The sequence below is a fragment of the Vicugna pacos genome, unplaced genomic scaffold, assembly GCF_048564905.1.
Source record: "Vicugna pacos unplaced genomic scaffold, VicPac4 scaffold_205, whole genome shotgun sequence".
Classification (NCBI taxonomy): domain Eukaryota; kingdom Metazoa; phylum Chordata; class Mammalia; order Artiodactyla; family Camelidae; genus Vicugna; species Vicugna pacos.
Genome location: NW_027328884.1, coordinates 62,516 through 81,959, shown reverse-complemented (window position 1 = coordinate 81,959; position 19,444 = coordinate 62,516). Strand labels below are relative to the sequence as shown.

Sequence of the window (19,444 nt, the reverse complement as noted above, 5' to 3'; positions counted from 1 at the left end):
GGGCAGGAGGTGGCGCGGTCCGGCTACCCGGACCGCGTGCTCCCGTGCGGGGGAAGGGCCCTCAAAGGCTTCTAACCAGGCGACAAATCAGGAACCAGGTGAGTCACAGCCGCACAGACACACACATCTGAAAGAACCTTCCAGGAAACCCTGATGACAGCTCAGACAGTGACGTTTTCACTGATTCCTATTCCAGTCCTTTCACACACAGCTCACAAAAAAAAAAAAAAAAAATCACAACTCTCGGTGAATCACAATTCAAAGTTTTAAAATTACAGACGATCTACAATAAATAAATAAACTCAGTCCCACAAAGATACAGTGTGGGAGCCACTGGGGCTGAGATAGCACATTATGCAACAAGAGGTCGGGGACTGGACGGGAAGCACAGAGATGGCCGGGCACCTCCAGGGGCTGGCAGGAGCTCTTGGGTTTCTCTCCACGGTCACTGCCCTCTGTTGAGGCTCCCTCTCCCTCCCCAAAGAGGGAAAACCCAGAGGTTTTCTAACTTTGCAGTCACTGTCCATTCATCAGCCATGTCTAGTGTATCTCACCAGCACTGCAAACCTCCTCCCTGCCTTCCCCACCCCCTGCAGGCAGCTCTCAGGGGCTAGGGGGGGTGCTCTTCCTCCCTGAGGCCAGCCCTCCTGGGGCAGGTGTAATAGCAAAGAATAAACCTGACTGCATATTAGATCTGCTTTCCCTTTAACCCTGTGCTGTTTTCCAGGCTGCCTTACCAGCTCTGCCCCTTTTGTAAAACAATGTTGCCTTCAGCCTGAAATTGACAGGAGAGCCTGTTCTCAAGGCTCTCAGCCTTCAGGATAAGAGCTCTTTTCCTCTCCTATACACACAACAAGCTGCAGAACAGAAAGTAACATTTGTTTTGTTAGAGGTTTTACAGGGGCCCCATGAGCTGACCCACAACTGCAAAAACAAAGAATTCCTGCACCAAGGACTTTGCACCAACCACCCACAACCCCTCTGCTTTTGAGTGTAAAAGGAGCCTGAATTCTCACTCGGAGAAGGTGGCTCTCCAGGACATTAGCCTGCCATCTTCTCGGTCAGCTGCCTTTCCAAATAAACTCACTATTCTTTACCCCGACACCGCGTCTCCCGATTTCTTGGCCTGTCGTGCGACTTGTGGAATGAGTGTGGACTTGGAAACACAGGGAAGGAAAGCCAAGTCAGGACTCTCACCCTCTTGTCTTTGCTCAGAATACCACCAAGGGGTTGCTGGGACAGTGGGCGGAAAACTGAGGCTGCAACACGACCATGAGCACTGGACCTGGGTGGGAGAGATGGGGGGTGCTGTCCGAAGCGCACCCGGCCTCCTTCCGTGTCACATCACACCCACGTCCCCAGACCCAGGGAGGCCTGGAGCCCCACACAGCAGAGCGCATCCAAACCTTCAGATGCCCAGTGACCGGTCCACTGTGCACCCTCTGGCGCCCTCCTCCCTGTTCCTCCTCCCCGCTCGTCCTCCTTCTGCCCCGCTGGCTCAGCCCTGGTCCCACCACATCCCCACCCAGGGCCAGCACAGCGGCAGGAACACCCTCGGCAGGCCGCCCAGCTTTCCTGCAAGTACAACGTAAGATACTGACCAACTCCTGCAATCACTCTACAGTGACACTTCTATATTATTTTGTAAAATATTGGCTTTTGAAATAGCTGACTACAGAGTCCTACCAAAATAGAAATCCGCCAAAGACATTATCAGATGAAATAAAGCAATTCGCTCACCTCACAGCCAGGGGTAACGCTGTGGCCCCAGACATGAGGGGCACGTGCAGAACATTTCTCTCCGATGGTGCTGGGAGGGAAGCACACCGACCAGCCTCAGGGTCTCAGGGTCACGGTTATCACTTCGACAGGAACAGTCACAAGCTTCACGGGTGAAAGAATAAAACAAAGTCTGACATAAAGTGTTGAGTTTTATGTTTGTGGGGTTTTTTATTTTCCATACTATGGTTAAAGATCCTTGAAACTAAAAATTCATTCATTTTTTAGATCATAGTACAGTGTATTTCAGAAGGGTCATTCAATAAAGATGTATTGAATTTCATTTAATAATTTTAAAAGGTAAAACATTTTTAGCTTTTCAACTAAGGATGAAAAGAACTGATGTATCAGATTCCCTACTGTACTGCCTTATATCTAGGGACCATCAAGGTTAGAATATTGTTTCTATATTTATTTTAAGCTCATAATTAACTTTTCTGTGCTGTATGGATTAATATTTCCTTCCTGTTGATGTCTCAAATTTGCAATAAAAACCAATAAGCTTAATAAGCTTCCTAAATTCAGTATATCATATATTTAGTTATAAATGACACACATCCAGATAGTCCAGTTTTGCAAATATTTTTAAATAGTTGAATCACAGAACTATACACATATATATAAAGTTTTTTTATTAAAGTATGGTCAATTTACAATGTTGAGTCAATTTCTGGTGTACAGCATCATGTTTCAGTCATCCAAATACGTACGTAAGTTCCTTTTTATTTTCTTTAGTTACTATAAGATATGATTATAGTTCCCTGTGCTATACAGTAGAAAACTGTTTATCTATTGTGTGTATAATAAATAGTATCTGTAAACCTCAAACTTCCATTTTATCCCTTCCCACCCGTTCCCCCTCTGGTAGCCGAAGTTTGTTTTCTATGTCTGTGGGTCTGTTTCTGCTTTGTAAGTAAGTTCATTTATGTCTTTTAAAAAGATACTTTTGAATTTCATTTACCATCTGCCTTATTTCTTTTGAATTGATTTTTTGTTTTTTTATCTATGATACTATACGTGAAGAGTGCAAATATCCTTATTCATTGCACTTCCTCAAAGAATGCAAAAATAAAATTTGAAGAAAGTGAAACACGATTTGAGAAGACCTTCAAAGCCATCCAAGACAAAGAACACGTGCCACTTACCAGCTGTAGTATATTTTAGCAGCATTTCAAATTAAAGAAGTGAAAGAAAGAGAAAAATAACGTCAAATACTCAGATTCAAATAGAAGACTAATGTTACAGGACAATTTTTGATTAGCTATATAATGATTAAATCTTTAACAAAAATACATCTTGATTATTTGGTTAAGTTCACCTTTTTAAGGGAACACAATTATCATGGATCACAGAATTCCATCCCAGCTGTGAAAAATGTTTTACACAAAATTTGACATAAACACCAAATAAATGTTTGCCACTGTTTTCATTACTGAAATTGTTGTTGCTAATTTTAAGCCAAAGTGGTTATTTCATATATACTATTTATTAAGAAGAAAAATCATTCACATTAGGTTTAAATTTATGCTCTAAAAGATGGCTTGGAACAGACTGAGGCATTACTTGCACATAGAAATTCTCTAAGTATTCTTCAGTGGAGCCGTAACACTGAACAGGAGGAGGACTTGAGTAACTGACTAGTTTTCCTGCCAAAATGGGACGTTTAGCGCAATGGATGACGCTCACAAGGAAATGTGATGATAATGACAATGATAAACCACCCAGCCACCCCGGTGCAGGACAGGCTCACACACCAAATAAGGCTTCAAATAGCCATGTCTGGATCAGGAGCGTCCCAGGGTTCTTCAGGTCCCCAGGAGCTTCCACCCTTGGTGGGAGATTCTTCCCCTGAGATGGTGTAACCATCTCCAGGGACTCTCAACTGACCGCTGAACACCTGGGCTGGGCCTCACACAGTGGCCAAGCACTGCGCAGACAGAGCAGAGCTGCTGGGTGGGCCCTGCCCAACCCAACAGGACTCACCCCCACCCGACCTCAGCTTCAGCCCACTCATCCCAGCCCGGACCATCCCCAGGTCAGGCCCATGGCCTGGCTGTCCAATCTGGAACTCACAGAGCCCCGCCCACCCCATCCCGTTCCCCTGAGGACCATTTCCCACCTTCCCACTCCCTGGCCCTCCCCAGAGCCCTGGTTGGGCCCAGCCGGCTCCGAGTTTACAAGGGTTTGCAGTGCTCTGACTCATTTCTTTTGGCACCAGAACCCTTTGGCCTTGGGAACGCCAGGGGAGAGGATGCTGTCGACTCTTCCCTTAGAAACAAGTGCTTGGGCTTGAGCCTGGAAGGCAGGAGGCCAGGCTTGGGGTGCAAGGACTACATGGCTGCCAAACTGAGTCTAAAGGGGGGGTGTCTGTTTCCCCTCAGCATGCTGGGGCGGGAACTGGGGACTTCACTGACCGGTGACCCCGTAACCATCAGGCATGAGGAGTAATTCCTGCCATTTAACGAAGAGGAAAAAGATTCAGAAATTGTCTTCAAGGGTCATGACTGGGGCTCTAAAGGGGCCCCACAGTTCAAGGTCCTTGAGGCCCTAAGTCTGAACTTTTGAATCTACCTCGATTTTGAAGCTCACATCGTGTGCACTGCCTGGCCACTCTGGCCCAAACTGTGTGACCCCGGTTTCCGTCTCTAAAGAAACTTGTTTTATTCATTTAAAAAGACCCATGGTGGAGGGGGAGTACAGCTCAGTGTTAGAGTGCGTGCTCAGCATGCACAAGGCCCTGGGTTCAGTCCCTAGTAGTTCTGTTAAAAAACAAACCCAAACAAAACCACACTGCTTTAAGTAATGTACTAGATCCCCCCGATGGGGCATGATGTCAGTGCTACATGGCTCTGCTGATGGAGACGAAGCTGGCTCGGTCACATCTAATATCCCCTCGGCTGGCTTTTATGGCCACTTTTTAGTGCAGACCTCTTCATGTTCAGTCAAAACCTGCGGGCTATTCTTTTGTAATCACCAGTGTAATCAACTGAGATAACGGGGAATGGCTAAAACTAGCAAATGAAACGTTATTAACTGGATATTCAAAAGGCCTGGAAGTTCTAGCCCATAGATATGAATTACAAAGAAGATAAAGTTCCTTTATAATAGAGACTTGAAGGACAGAGACCACTGTAACCAAAGACTAAAGTTAGCGTCACTAATAATGGGACAAATGGACTGCTGGCCCATCAATTTCATGAAAACAAAGCAGCAGACTATCTTACAGAGAGACTATGTTATTTATCAAAGCTGTGCATAATTCAAACCCTGGATCCAAGACAGAGAAAGAGTATTTTGGGGGGTGGCGGGAGGGTATAGCTTAGTGGCACAGCACATGCTTAGCATGCACAAAGTCCTGGGCTCAAGCCCCAGTATCTCTATTTAAATAAATAAACAAATAAATAAATCCAAACACCTCACCCCCCAAAATAAAATTAAAAATTAAATAAAGAACATTTCAGGACAGTGGGGAAAATTTTAACACGGACTATACTGTAACATCAGCATATATATATACACACACACACACACACACACAATATATATAATTTCTATAATGTGGATTTTTACGTAAGAAAATGCCCTTGTTTTGACAAGAAACGTGCTGAACTATGTAGTGTTGATGTCTATAATTTACTTACAAACAGCTCACAACTCCCTCAAATGAAACTCTATTTTCCCTATATACACAGTCAATGTGATACAGGTAAACAGTTGGTTCTCAGTAAAGGACATCCAGAATTCTTTGTACTTTGCTATAGTTCTGAGTGTTAATGGAAAGGAGAGGAAGTACTAGTGGATCAGGTAGCTGGTAAAAAAGTAACTTACTGGAGGGAAAACAAGTGCCACCTACCCCCTAGTGAGGACTCTCCTTATTGGGCTAAGTCATCCCACCCCACGCCCCACACACTCACATCATTTCTTTGGCTGGAAGTTCAATGTGGTAGTTAAAGAAGTAGACAGAGCGGCACAGGAACTGTGTCCAATTTAAGAGTATTAGAGAGAAGCCTGTATAACTACACAAACTTATTTCAAACTCATAAAACTGTACAAACTTATAGAATAAACAAGCAGGACTTAAATTGCTGGCCCAGGAAGTACAACCATCCAAAACTTTGACTTGTAAAGATACATGCACCCAAGTGCACATAGCAGAACTGTTTACAACAGCCAAGAAATGGAAGCAAATTAAATGTCCATTGACAGATGACTGGATAAAGAAGTTGTGGTATTTATACAATGGAATACTACTCAGCCGTAAAAAAGAATGAAATAATGCCATTTGCAGCAACATGGAAGGACCTCAAGATTATCATAATAAGTGAAGTAAGTCAGAGAAAGATAACTATCATATATTACTTACATGTATAATCTAAAAAAATTATACAAATGAACTTATTTACAAAACAGAAACAAACTCACAGACAGAAAACAAACTTAAGAGATACCAAAGGGGAAAGGGGGGAGGGATAAATTTGGAATTTGGGATTAACAGATACACACTACTACATACAAAATAGATGAAAAATAAGGACCTGGAACTAGATTCAATATCTTATAATAACCTATAATGGAAAAGAATCTGAAAAAGAATATATGTAATGTGTAACTGAATCATTTTGTTGTACCCCTGAAACACTGTATAAGTCAATTATACTTGAATAATGCATAAATAAATTTTTAACAGGCAGAAGAAAAAGCAGTGTGAGTGAAACACCACACACCTGGAAGAATCACTAGACTTGTGGAAACCGATCTCGAAAGAGTTCATGTGCCAGGCACACCTGTATCCTCAGCCTCCAGGAAACGCTGTGCTTCCAAAGGTGTGCGATGCCTCAAGTCTCATCCTGCCCTGCTTCCTCTCCATCTCAGCTGCTTCCCGCCCTTCAGAGGTGCACAACCCCCTTTTGCTTCCATCTCATCCTCCATCAATTCTCTCCAAATTGATACCCACGTTTGATCCGACTCCTATCAAAGTGCTGTCAAGATTTCTTTGTAGATATCGAGTATTTTAAAATTTCCATTAAAAAAGGCACTACAATAGCTAAAACAATGTTTAAAACAAATTATCTGCCTGCCGAAGTGTAGCTATCATCATATAGCTATAGTCAGCAGGACGATGCGGTGTTGGCAGATACAGTGTAAAATGCAGAGCTGTAAAGCCTTCAGGGAAAAAAACCCAGGATACTATCTTTGGGAACAAGGGCTAATACATCCTGAGAACTGTCACCAAAAGGTAGATACAGAAAAGAAAATTGGACCTCATCTAAAGTAAAACCTTAAAAAAAATTGTTTCTTGATGAGAAAGTTACTTAGATTTATTTACTCATATATTACTGCTTAACGGAGGTGCTGGGGATTGAACTCAGATTGTCTCCCTGCATGCTTAGTACGCAGGGAGACAATCTGAGAGTCCTCAACTGACTAAAGACAGAGTTCCCATAGGACCCAGCAGTTCCCCCGCTAGGGACGCACCCAAGAGCAATGAAACATACGTCCACACAAAAACTTGCACGTGAGTGTTCACAGCATCTTTGCCTGTAACAGCCAAAAGCTGGAACAACACATTTCTTTCAACAGGTGAATGGACAAATAAGCTTTGATACATTCATACTATAAACTACCACCTGTAAGTAAAAATAAACTATTGATAGAAGTAACAATCTGAATGAACCTCCAGAGAATTACGTATCTGCCTTGCACCAAGGGCTACATGCAAGTCAAACATCATTTCCAGGTTTGGCCAGCAGAGGGGAGCAAAGGGTAGTGGAGCCAGTGCTAAGGAGGGGTAGGCAGTGTCTCTTGACAGTCTTTCAGGAGGTAAAAATCAGCTGGCAGGTAGCAGGAAGTCCAGAATGCCGCAATCAGGAGAGAAATTACTCACACAGACAGTGACCCAGAATGAACATTAGGCTGAGGAGGCAGTGGAAAGGTTTAGCCACAGTTCACAGTGAGTACCTGTTGTAGAGACGTGAGCAACTAGACCTCAGACCGCTCCTCCCAGCCTGTCTGCAGCCTGTAGACTCACTCATTAAAGTCACAGGCACCTGCTGTCCATGCTCAGAGCTGCTCACACTTCCTGTCATGCAACCAGCAGAGGCTAAGGGTCCACAACCAGCCATGTTGAGGAGAGAGTGGGGTCTGGGCACCAAATGCAAACACAGTCAGTGAGAGCACTCAGACACGTGCCAACTAAACACTGACCGAGCCAACCTACACATGATGTGGCTTCGTATTTTTCTTCTGTCCTTCAGAAGGGAAACACTGCTTAGTTGTGGAAACACTGTATGACTTTGAAATTAGACAAACATGACTCTACGAATTGTTAGCTATGTGGCTCTCAGCTACTTAACTTTACTGAGCCTCAGTCTCTCCATCAGGACAACTAGAAATAAGGATTCTTACTCACAAATCGGCTGCAAAAAAACGACACGAGGTATTGAACCTGCCTGGCAAAGAGCTTAGCAACTGGTAGCTACTCTGTCAACACCACTCCCTGTTCTGTCTCCCTCTTTGATCAGGGAAGATCACACATGATGACTCTTGCTAATTCCGAATATAAAGTCTCACTGTCTCGTAAAAGCATAACTAACATGAATTGAGAGGTCACGGTGTTGGGTACCGTATTAAGTTTTCACAAGTATTATCTCATTTAATTCTCATAACAACCCTACAAGAAAGGTACTTTTATCATGACCTCTATTTTACAAATAAGGATATTGAGGCTCTACAAGTGGACCTGGCTCTCCTAGTCTTCTCAGGTAGGTAGTAAATAATGAAGAGGGATTGAGAACTAGGTAACTGGGTTCTAGAATGTATACACGTGACACTACACACTCCGTTTTCGAGTACAGATATTTAACCAAATATTTAGAAATTTAAGGGAAAAAATAGAACTAAGAAAACTGATTTTGCAACATGCTTAAATGCTGGTACTAGTGACACAGGATCACCTCTTCTACTGGGTATTTAGGGTGAAAGTTCAGTGTTTAATGAAATACATGAAAACAGACCCAGTCACTGACATTCCACTCCCAGCACTTTCATAAAAGGAAAAGGACAATTGTACTTTGGAAGAAAGTAAGCTGTAAGATTTAAAACTATTACATCACTAAGGAAAGCTCCTTTGGTCTTTCTAGGAAAACGTTTTCTCCCCTTTGCTTCACACTGAAGGGGAACATGGCATAAGAACCCCACTTCTTTCTCAGTGGATGCCTAAAACACAATCACAGTGCTGGTTACATACACTAGTCATGCCGAAGGCTTTTTATAAATACTGGTTTTCGGGATCTGCTGACTCAGAACCTCTGGGGGAGGACTGCCTGAAAAGCTCCCCAAAGCCATTCTGATACATCAGTCTTGATGACCAGGGACTGGATTCCAGACGGGGACATGGTTCCTTGGCCTCTAACCTCCCTCTCCAAAGGGGAGAGGCAGAGAGTGGACAGGATCTGGGAATTGGGGAAGGTGCAGAGTCATGTCTGCCTACATTTCTTGCCTTAGACAGACTCTGGCAGATGCTGGATGAGGGGCCGGAAACTGCTGCCCCGTGAGCCCCCCCCCCCCGGTTGTAAAGACAGGCAAGCAGGTCCAGACCAGCACTTCCCTTTACAAGTGGGGAGAAGGGCCTGGAGGCCACTATCTACATGCCACTCACGCTAGACTGGTTTGAAAATGAGAAGCCTGAACAAGGCCCAAAGGACTAAAAAGACCCGTGCTTCTGGCCTCCACCTACTTTTCAGACTTATTTCACTTTCTAGGAAACTCTTGCATGTCTCTGAAATGTCATAAGCTCAAATCCTATCCCTTCGACATGGAAATATAACACCATCCTGCCCAACACACGAACTTGACTTTCTCTCCTTTCTTTTCCTCTCTCTCCTCCTGCCTTTCGCATCCTCTCCAAATAATTCAAAGCTACCTTTTAAAATTCATTTCAAATGAGCTTTTCAAATAAGCCTTCCTTGCCAGACCGCTCCACAATCACACACAGGTGTCCCTCTTTTAACTACTCATCTCACCACTTTTCTTCATACCCAAGAGTCTCGTGTTAACACATTTACTGGTGGGAATCTGTTTAATTTCTGCCTCCACCATGCAAATCTAGGCTTTCTGAGAGAACTGAGTCTGAGTCCATTTGCTCCCTGCTCTCCAAACCTAACCAGGTGTCTTTCTTTAATTACACGCTCAAACCCTCTGCTGAATGAATAAAATTAAAGAAAGACTATTTCAGAGTATCCCTTTTTTCCTTCCTCCGTGGCAGAAATTTATTTCATTCACTTACTCAATAAAATGTTTTGAATTCCTCCAATGTGTCAAGGCCTGTGAGAATTAAATAAGAGACTCTTTCCTCAAGGTCCTTCGAAGTTACTGGGGGATAAAACGTATGTATTCAGGTAACCATTACGAGCCGACGAAAGGAACCACACACTTTTTTGCTACTATGGTTGAATTTCAGTCCTCTGCAGTTGTCAATGTGCCTGCTCCTGTGAGAAGACGTTAGGTGAACTCCTGAGTCAACTGGATTTGAAGCCTTTGGTTCTATCACGGCGGTCTTGCTTGACAGCGTCTAAACCATCTGGGCAGCAGCCTCCTCATCTGCGCCCTGGTCAGTTTTCTACTGGAGAGAGAATCCTGTCTCTACATACAAAGTCTGTAGCAGGTTACGACAGGTCTCACAGCACTGAAGACACACAGATGGCAAATAAGCACAAAAGGATACTGAGCATCACTAACCACGAGGGAAACGCAAATTAAACCCACAGTGAGATGGCACCACAAAGCTATCAGATGCCTAAAATAAAAAATGACCCACCTGATGTGTGTGTGCAGGTGGGGAAACTGACCCAGGCATACAGTGCTGGTGAGAATGAGAAACGGTGCTGCCACTTGGGGAAACAACTTCTGACAGTTGCTTAGAACACAAAGCACAGCCACAACAGCTACACCACCACCCAGCATTTGCCCAGGGAAATGAACACTTGCGTTAACACAAACACCTGCACACACACACTGGTTGCAGCTTGGTTTGTAAGACCCCCAAACTGAAGACCGACCCAGACGTCCCTCAACAGTCGGTTCAGCAAACTGTGACTCGTCCCTATCATGCACCACTGCTAGGAGTTACAGAGGAACCGACTATTTCTACCCGCCTCAATCCTGACGAATCTCGACTCGTGCTCACTGCAAAAGAGCAAACCCCAAACGGTTATGCACTGTATGATCCCATTGACACAACATTCTAGAAATGCCATAATTAAAGAAATGGGGAACGTATCACAGGTTTCCAGGGACTGAGAGATGGCAGAGGGGGGGGGGGTCTGCGCGGCTGAGAAGGAGTAACAGGAAGGATCCTCAAGGGGATGTTCTGCGTCTTGACTGTATCCATGTTAATATCCTAGTTATGATATTGCAGTAAAACCTAGAGAGATGCTACCATCGGGGAAACTGCGTAAAAGGTTATAGGCCCTCTTTGCTATTTCTTATAGCTGCACTGCAATCTACAGTTATCTCAACATGAAGAGGTTGATTTTTAAAAGTCAAAAGATGGAGGCAAAATCAGGGAAACAAGTATGTCAGTTTGTCAGTTACGGCATGAGCCTCAGAACCCTGACATCACAATGGCCAGAACCCTGCCTGCGGCAGAAGCTCAGGCTTCGTCGAGGAGTTCACAGCACTCTGCCAAGTGCTGGAGACACACTCGGTTTCCAGAGCACAGAGCTGAAGACGACAAGATGTTCACCTCAAGCAATGAACTTGCAGGTGATCATTCAAGGTTTGACTATATGAGGTAATCTTTTCATACACTATTTTTTCACTGTTATCATTCCATTTACTTACTATATTTCAACTAAAAAGTTGTCCAGGATATAATGTAAGTTGACAATGTTGTGTTAATTTCTGGGGTACAGCATAGCAGTGCGGTCACACACACAGGTACAGACACTATTTTTGATCATCAGAGCAGGCTGGTGGTCCCAGGAGGGGCTTTGTTTCCTCTAAAAGATACGAACTCCTTTTTACCATCAGCACTGCTTTCATGAAAAGCTACTCGTGTCTGTAAGATTCAGCGCCGCTGAGCACCAGGCACAGGTTTGACGTTCTTGGCTGGGGGTGGGGCTCACTTTCTTGACTTCATGGGAAAGAATTTTCTGTAGATTTATGATAATCACTGGTCTATGTATCAGTTTTCAAGCTCATGTTCAATTCAGGTGTTTTACCTCTTATGACCAGAAGCTCTGTTAGCGCTTAGCTGCAGCTCAGCCAAATAACAGCGAAGCACTTCTTCGTATTTAGAAACATTTTAATGAGTCCAGTAACATTTCCGGAACTTTGAGAATGTTTCCCAAATATCTAAATATTGATTTACAATATAGTCAATTTACCACAATCCTCACTTATTTAAATTTTTGTGTTAAAATGAAACCAAACTGTAATTACTTCTCTGTAATCTTCATATAACTTTATCTGTGTTAGCCCACAAATTATCCTATTTGGGTTTTCCTTGCTTTTGATTAGTTTTTTATCTTCTTGTAATACACTCATCACTTAAGTTTGTTCCTCTTCCTTATAGTTTACCAATCAACTCTGCTCTTTTCTCCTTTTCCCCACCTCAAAGTGTGCCATGCCTTGGCACTTTGTCCCTGATAAACTGTTTTCCATCCACATCAACCCCCTAAGCGACCTCATTTCTTTCAGTTGCTTTCTATAATTTACCAACTCCTGACTGGGAGCTGTGAAGCCTTGTTCGGGAGACTGAGGCTAATTTTTAGTGTCCACCTTGACATTTAACATAAACTCCATCAAATACTTGACCAGTGACTAGCTGTTCTGTGGTGTTTGATGTTTTGCAGGGAAAGCTCTTCTATTGAGGTGGACGCCCATGGGGACAACGTGTCACCGTATGAGGGCACCCAACGTGTTGTGATGATGTTCGGCCCAGCCAAGCTCCAAACAGGCTGGAGGAAGAAGAAGAGGCAGCTGTTCCTGTACAGGGACAAACTACTGATCTCCAACACCAAGTATGCACATACTATGCTCTCTCGATAATCGTCAAGTTGCATGTTCACTACCCCTTACTGTAAAACATGTGGCAGGCAGGGGCTCTCTTGTATGGGGCTTACAGACAGACGATAAATTGGGGGGAAATTACTGACCATTACTACTGCTTTTGATAAAAGGTAGGCAGGATGCCATGTAAAGATGATGAGCCCGTATGACACAGGGGTGTCCAGCAGGACCGCTCCAATTGGCAGCCGTTAAGCTAGACCCACGGGGTGAGCAGCAGCCATCATTCCCAAAGCGCCTGCACCTTGTAGGCTGGGGGAACAGCCTGGACCCTGGAAGGGAGAAGTTCACTGAAGGCCAATGTGACAGGAGCCCACAGCATGGGGCGTATCTGGCAGGATACTGTGTTCAGGGGGTCTAGTCACATGGGGTCCCACAGGCCACAGGAAGGGGTGGAAACACTATGCTGAAGGGCTGTAACCAGCAGTCACCACATCTGGTTTGTATTTGCAAAACTTTCTGCGCGTGGGAGGTCTCTCTCCCTCCTCTTAGAAGCCCACCAATCCGATTGCATTAGACTCTTACCTTGATGACCTCATTTAACCTTAATCACACCAGAAAAGCTCTGTCTCCAAATACAGTCTTACTGTGAGTGAGGGCTTCAGTGGATAAAAGGAGGCACTGGCAGAGATGGGGGAGTTGAAATTCCGTCGGTAGCTGTAACTAGCAGGCCCGAGCGCTGCCACCCTGCACAAGTTCTTATGATTTTTAGCAAACTACCTTCAAGATCATTCCCATAACAAAATTTGAGTATATTCATGACCATTATGCATATGAAGAATTTTGCATATTTTCCAGAAAGAAACAACAGCTAATTATACAGCATCCTGGAACAAGAAACTTCTTTCTTCCCTGCCAGGCCTCACTCCTAGATGGAGTGTTGCGTAATGTCCTGAATCAATCGGCTAAACATAATAACCTGAGTTTACCACCAAGTGTTTCCACTTAGCCTTAAGAAGGGGGGAAACTAAGCTTCCACTCTTCCCCAGCTCACCTGCAGTGCAGCTGGAAACTGAGCCATCCTTGGATTTCTCCCTCAGAAAGCAGCACACACGGAATAGCTGACTAACTGCTACCTTTGTATCTGGTCATAAGAAGTGTATTTCAGTTTGTGTGTAATCATACACGGGGCTTCAGTGTTTCCTTCTTCACTAATGTTTCTCCAGTTGTGGGAGATGCTGAAACTCAGTGAGAATCCTCTTGAGATTTTTGTCATCGTTTTCCTACTACACACATTAGACACTTCTGTTCTCAAGACTTGCCGCCAGATACAGCCTTCACTATCACTTCTGATATTCACTAGAATGCTCAGGAAGTTACTTTCTACCAAACAGTTTAGTTTTTACAACAGGATCTCTATGGTAAATATTAAGATACTAATACTAGTAGACGCCCATGAAGAATTGCACATGGGGACTGCACAGAGCGCGCCCATCTTTACGCATCATTATCCTCAAATTTAGTTAGTAAAGAACGCAGAGACAATGAAAGACACTTTATTTAACTCTAAAGATGAAGATTACTAAAAACTTAGCAGTGAAAGGACAAAGATACTTACAGGATACTTCACGACCCCAGCTCCCAAGCATCTCAGGGAACACCCCTACCTTAGAAAAGGGGAATCTTCCTAGGACCTTGTAAGTCCCACAGCTCACTGGGGCTCACCCTCTGGTATAAAGGTTAAGGGGGAGGAGAAGGGAGGGGTACCTGTCTTGTCAATACATCGTAATACGGGACACATGATAGAAATGCAAACTTGAGTCCTGTTCACCCTTCTCTTCCTGAGAAACTTAACATGAGATTCATCCTCTAACTCCTACTGGGAAAATCTCAGAGTAGGTGACTGGATGTGAAGGAACACAGTCAGGCCCTAGGAGAATCCCCTAGACCAGAAAGCTTTCTTGTGGTACATTTTAAGTATTTCCATACTAACATCTGACTTTTTGATACCATGTAACAAGATTTACCATCTCACTCACCAAATCAAAGAACACTGCCATCAGAAAAGCTGGTGGCTCTGCACAAAGAGGACGAAGGAGGTGGAGGCAGAGGTGGGTACTTCAGGGAACTATAGGTCAACAAGCATGGATGCCAAGTGCTTGTCAGAATAGGCTCATGAGTTAGGCTGTCTGGGTTCCAACCCCTTTTTCGTTGCTTTTGGCAATTTACTTAGGCTTCCTGTGAGTTCCCTCACCTATAAAATGGGGCGAATAATGACTATCCGGTGCGGTTGTTCGGCAATTAAGTGAAATAACATTTATAAAATATCTAGACCAGTGCTTGCAATATGGTAAGTGCTCAGGGTTACAGGAGAGTCATTTGTGAAGCCATGCTCTGGGTTTCTGGACAACTTCCTGGTTTACATTCAAGGGAGTGCATAATCGTGGCACCTGATGGAACTAACGAGAGAATTACTGAAGTAAGTTTTCCCAGGTCAGTATATCTGAAAGTTTCCACATGGTACCTTGAGAGTCTATACACACAGACGCCTACATGAGAAGGGTAATGTGTAACATCTAGCAGGTATGTATCTATCAATCCCACCGCCACATAATTCCATCTTGATGATGACTTTAGTCATTGTCTAGAAACATAATTTTATCTGACAGTTGTGTTTCATGCAAATCTTCAAATACGCAGACATAGAGTAAAACTGATGAAACAGAATGTAGCAAAAGACCATCTTGTATCAGAAGGTGAGTTTCCATCACATTTACAATCATGGTGCCCGAAGCTTTGTATCTACACCTTTCAGGTGAGCTTCCTGAGAAATTATTTTCATTCCATAAATCACACTGAAGAGTTGTAGCTTAACTACATGAATCAGTGGAGTCATAGGAATTCCTGCACATGAGGGGACTCTGAGCTGACTTAACCTTGAGTATTTCTACATGTGGTTCTGAACAGCACGGCTTCTAGAGCGCTGGGCCCAAGTTCTCTCAGCATCCTACACAGGGTGTGGAGCTATGATTAAATCAAATGCTACGCCTACGTGAACGGTACACGTGTGAATTAACCAAAAGATATGGTCATTTGATGTCAGAAGTCAAAGGAGAATAGGCAGAAACAGTCAGAAAGCAGGTTTCCTGGTGACAGTCACCTTCTCACCCCTCAGAGGCACATGAGAAGCATGACCTTCACTTACACAGAAGACGTCCTGGCCACCGGTCTGGGATTGACTGATTCACTGATTTTTAAGATGGGTTTAGTCTGTATGCTAACATTTTTTCAGCTTTAGCTAGAATCTAAGAGAAAATGGTATGGACAAAATCTTAAGGAAGGAAATTTAAAATAACCTATCCTTCAAAAGCTAGGGAATCTTAAACATTAAGGTCAAAAATGTATTCTAAACCCCTTTGTCTCTGTCAAAAAGACTGCATAACTATTTTTACAAATCATGTATCATGTAACTTTGTTCAGTCCCTGCAATACTTTTTGAAGCAAGAAATGAATGAATAATACATTAATTAGAATAATTATAAAAACTAAATATATAATAACAAATACAAGAATAAATGATTTAACGGTTCTCTGATTTCTACAATATAAACCATGGTCCATTCTCAATTCTCAGCATTCAGAAAATGCCTATTTGCTGCCATCAAAGTACTTTCAGAGCCTTCCTCAACCAGCCTCTGCTCAACACACACTGGGCACAGGCCTGCCTAACCACTCCCTGGGCTGTGCACAGAGGGTCATAGGGATGAAGGAGCCATGCTTTGCCTGCAGCAGCAAGAACTAGCATTTCAGCATGAACACAGTGGCTCCATTACGTTTAAGAAACAAACTAACAGAAGTCTTGTGTGGTTATCTTTGCAGGTATAGATGGAACTTTAAAATCAAATACGAAATCCCATTGAACAACGTGTGGATGGGCGATTGCACAAATAAAGCAGGGGAAGCCATCAATGCCCCCAAGTCCTTCGTCTTGGGCTGGCCCACGGTCAACTTTGTGGCCACCTTTAAGTAAGACCTATAGCTTGGTCCTGTCTATTACATGAGTTTGGAAGGAAAATATTTTAATTAGATTATATATTCAGTCAGTGACTCACTCTCTGACCTCCCATGATGACACGTGTTATGCTGTACACCGTGCCCCTCAAAAAGGGTTTTAGGTGCAACTGATGGTAAATAGGGGGAGCTACTGGAGGACTTTCCTTTAGTTTTGATCCGTGGTTTTTCAAGTGGGCTACAGGAGCCCCGTGGGGAGCGGGACCGTCACGTGTCCGTGGTGTTCCTGTAAGTGGAAGGAGGATCACGAGGTCAAGTGTCCAGGGCCCTCTCTAACAGCCTGCGCCCGATGCCCAGAGAGCATCTCTGTTTCTAAATCCCCGCAATGTCTTTCTTGACCAACTACTATCAAGTAGTCCAATTACATTTGAAAAATTGTCTTTACACTCCCAAGTGAATTCCTTTAAAGACAGGATTTAATTATAGAAATAAAATGAATCATCATATATTAGATAGTCCTAATTCCTGTGCACGGACTATCTTCTTTGGTGTCTGTAGACAGGTCACCATCTTCAAACAAAGGTATGATTCCATGGAGTGCAGGTCAGTTTACCAAGACACATTCTTGGTTAGAGTGAGGACGGGGAACATGGCCATCCTGAGTCAGCACTTCTGCGTTCACGGGGGTCATGCAACTTTCACACGTGCCACCTGCAACAACCACAGCCCAAGTCTCATTCTCCTCGTGCACATCGAGTGTGCATCACACGCACCCAACTCTTCTGTCTTGCCCTCCTCACCCCGTGCTACCAAAATCTCACCTATCATCGTAAAGACAACTACAATGTTACCAGGCTGTTAATGTATGAAATTCTAGACTGCAGCTGTTGACTTAAAGAAAATTCCCAAAGCTTTCTGGGAAGAATCATGTCTTTGTATCATTCTCTACATATTTTCTTTCAATGAATTATTTCTCTAAAGATTAATGCTATTATTTAATACCGTTTCCATGTTGCAAGTGAAAGGAGGCAGTTTCAATTGGGAATATACAAAGGTTTTGATAACGGAATGTCCAACAAACATTTTTTCTAATAAGGGGGGAAATGAAAAAGCCATGTTTACATGTTATACTGGTTATAAAGGCTGCATAAACACACATAAGGCAGCAACACTGCCTGGCACCTAGTGCCTGGCTATTTGCTGTTTTACTCTTCTGCAGACTGGCCCGAGTCATTACAAGCTGTGTTCATGCACATATGCAGGGTGGGGAGATCAGTGGGCATTCTACTTCCCCGATGAACTGGGTCTGATACGGTGATGGCAAAGGCAGGAGCAGTGCTGTTGGCAGGAAAATAAAATGTGGCAGCCCCTTTACAACAGCCACGAGAAATGAACAGATACATCCACACAAAAATTTATACAGAAATGTTCAGAGCAGCATTATCCACAGTAGCCAAAAAAAAAAAAAATTAGAAACGACCTAAGTGTTTACCAACTGAGGAATGGATAAACAAAAGGTGGGGTGGGGGCTGAGAATCGGGGTGGAATCGGGAGTCAGTGCTTAATGGACACAAGAGTTCTTTTGCTATTGAGTGATGAAAACAGTCCAGAACGAGACCGTGGTAATGGCTGCACAACACTGTTGATGTACTGAAGGTCACGAATGGGCAATCTGCCGGTACATGTGATTTATCACAATAAATAAAAGCCTAGTAGGAGGTAAATCCATGTGGGAATGGACGTTAAAGCGTTTCAGTTTTGGAGATTAAAATGCTGCAGAGACTGTAGCAGAGACAACAGGAATCTCTAATTTAGCAATAGGCAGATTGACCTTCACCAGAGGGTTATAGTCATGAAGCACTCATTTAATGAATTACAATTGGCCAGATGCTCTACATATAAAGGAATACAATATGGTAGGGTTTCTTCATAAAAAGATGTGAATGGAACACAAGCGTTCCATTCAAACGCCAATTCTTAAATATGATGTAACTCAAATACTGCAGCTCTTTACCTGTAAATGGCACCTCAGCTGAGGGAACACTCTGGGGTATGATTAACCCCTTTTCAGTGTCGGAACTTGAAGCTCAGAGTGGTTAAGTGACTCGCCCACGATGACACAGCTTGCATCATACAGAGCTGCACTTAGGGGTTTACATTTCAAACCAACTGCTCTCCCACTCTAAGACCTACTTCCCATTGCTCTAGCACTGCTTATAAAAGAGCAGGGCCCATCACAAGCCCAGTTATGAGGAGGTAACACTGACACATGCAGCCCCATCAGTAACCACAGGACGCTGATACATTTATCGGAACAGTGTTTAACATGTCAGTACAAGAATTTTATGCGGTTTAATTTCTTTCTCTCAATTTTTAATCTTGCAGTTCTTCAGAAAGAAGGGACAAATGGCGCGCCTTCCTTGAGAGGTATTTTGTCAGGACGCGTATTGCACATCTTTAATCCATGAGAAAAGAGCACAGATCCCTTCCAGGCAGGGCCCCCCCACTCTCCTTCCTCCGCTTGGTGGGAACTGTCAGATGGCCCTCAAACCCCTGGAGCTCTGCCCCGGCCGCTCCTGTAACTGACACGCTGTCCCTTACAAGCACGTTCTGCTTCTTTTTGCTCATACTGTTCATCTCTCCTGTT

At 43.7% G+C, this 19,444-nt stretch overlaps 1 long non-coding RNA gene across 1 annotated transcript in view; it reads right to left on the bottom strand.

The window, feature by feature from the left end:
- Nucleotides 1-912: 912 nt before the first annotated feature.
- LOC140695448 (uncharacterized) overlaps nucleotides 913-19,444 on the bottom strand; it is a 28,630-nt gene continuing 10,098 nt past the window's right edge. Inside the window, exons 3-4 of the long non-coding RNA XR_012071135.1 lie at nucleotides 1,741-1,884; nucleotides 913-1,285 (exon numbers count right to left, since the gene is read on the bottom strand). This is a non-coding gene — a long non-coding RNA (uncharacterized lncRNA). The remainder of the gene's footprint in view (nucleotides 1,286-1,740; nucleotides 1,885-19,444) is intronic.